This window comes from Sinocyclocheilus anshuiensis, unplaced genomic scaffold, assembly GCF_001515605.1.
Source record: "Sinocyclocheilus anshuiensis isolate Anshui unplaced genomic scaffold, SAMN03320099.WGS_v1.1 scaffold710, whole genome shotgun sequence".
Classification (NCBI taxonomy): domain Eukaryota; kingdom Metazoa; phylum Chordata; class Actinopteri; order Cypriniformes; family Cyprinidae; genus Sinocyclocheilus; species Sinocyclocheilus anshuiensis.
The window spans coordinates 222159-224219 of NW_015544201.1; positions in this window are offsets into that span (position 1 = coordinate 222159).

Below are 2061 nucleotides of genomic sequence, written 5' to 3' on the forward strand. Positions count from 1 at the left end.
TGTGCATCATTTACTCTATATAGAACTGTATAAATAAAGAGATATGCATATGTATTTACATAATACTTGAGAAAGAGGCAATAATTAAGGATGTAGAATGAATTACGGAAATTAATTACAGAACGCAGGTAATGATTCATATGTTAGCGGTTTAAGCTGGAGATGGCATGGGGGAAAAAACTGTTTTTATGCCTAGATGTTCTAGTGCACAGAGATCTGTAGCGTCTGCCTGAGGGGAGAAGTGCAAACAGGTTGTGTCCAGGGTGAGAGGGGGCTTTGATGATGTTACCTTCCCGTTTCTTCACTCTGGAGTTGTACAAGTCCTGAAGACTGGGCAGATGCACACCAATTATCCTTTCTGCTGTCCTAACAGTCCGTTGCAGTCTTCTTGTATCTGATTTGTTGACCCAAACCAGACAGTTATAGAGGAGCACAGAACCGACTCAATAACAGCTGAGTAAAACTGTGTCATATGCGCCTGTGGCAGGTTGAACTTTTTCAGTTGACAAAGGAAGTACAACCTCTGCTGAGCCTTTTTCACAATGGAGTCAATGTGAGTGTCCCACTTCAGGTTCTGAGAGATGGTTGTACCCAGGAACCTGAATGACTCCACTGCAGCCACAGGGCTTTCCATGATGGTGAGTGGGGGGAGAGCAGGGGGGTTCCTCCTGAAGTCTACTATCATCTCTACAGTTTTGAGCGTGTTCAGCTCCAGGTTGTTGTGACTGCACCAGACAGCCAGCTGCTCAACCTCTTGTCTGTAAGCAGACTCGTCGCCGTCCTGGATGAGGCCGATGACTGTGGTGTCGTCTGCAAACTTCAGGAGCTTGACAGAGGGGTCTTTAGAGGTGCAGTCATTTGTGTAGAGGGAGAAGAGCAGTGGGGAGAGAACGCAGCCCTGAGGAGCTCCAGTGCTGATGGTGTGGGTGTTGGATGTGAGTTTTCCCAGCCTCACTAGCTGCTGCCTGTCTGTCAGGAAGCTGGTGATCCACTGATAGATGGAGGTGGGTACAGAGAGCAGGGTCAGTTTATTCAGAAGTGTATCCGGGATGACAGTGTTGAAAGCAGAGCTGAAGTCCACAAACAGGATCCTTGCATAAGTCCCTGGTTTGTCCAGAAGTTGGAGGATGTAGTGCAGACCCATGTTAACTGCATCATCCACAGACCTGTTTGCTCGGTAAGCAAACTGCAGGGGGTCCAGCAAGGATCCAGTAATGTCCTTCAAGTAGGCCAACACCAGTCTCTCAAATGCCTTCATGACCACAGATGTTAAAGCAACAGGTCTGTAGTCATTAAGTCCTGTGATTTTTGGTTTCTTGGGTACAGGGATGATGGTGGAGCGTTTGAAGCAGGAAGGACTTCACACAGCTCCAGTGATCTGTTGAAGATCAGTGTGAAGATGGATGACAGCTCGACAGCACAGGCTTTGAGGCAGGCTGGAGAAACACCATCTGGGCCTTTGGCTTTCCTTATCTTCTGTTTCCTGAAGACTTTGCGTACATCACCTTCACAGATCTTAAATGCAGGCTGAGAAGCATTGGGGGGGAGGGTGTTGATCGCTGTGTTGTGAGACGGTCAGAGCGGGTGTGGTGTGTGAGACCAGGCTTTTTCAACCCTGCAGTAGAACTCGTTCAGGTCTTCAGCCAGTTGTTGATTGGACTCAGTGCTGGGGGATGGGGTCTTGTAGCTGGTGATGGCTTTCAGGCCCTTCCACACTGATGCAGGGTCGTTGCTTGAAAACTGTTTTTTTTTCTTTCAGATTTTCAGAGTAGCTTCTCTTAGCTACTCTTATCTCCATATTCAGTGTGTATTTGGCCTGTTTGTACAAGGCTTTGTCCCCACTCCTGTAGGTGTCCTCTTAGGCCTGGCGAAGCTGTTTGAGTTTTGCACTGAACCAAGGTTTGTCGTTGTTAAATGATAAACAAGTCCTGGTGGGAACACATGTCCTCACAGAAACTGATGTAGGATGTCATGGTGTCAGTGAGCTCATCCAAATCAGTGGCTGCAGCCTCAAAAACACTCCAATCAGTAAGTTCGAAGCAGGCCTGTAAATCCTGCTCT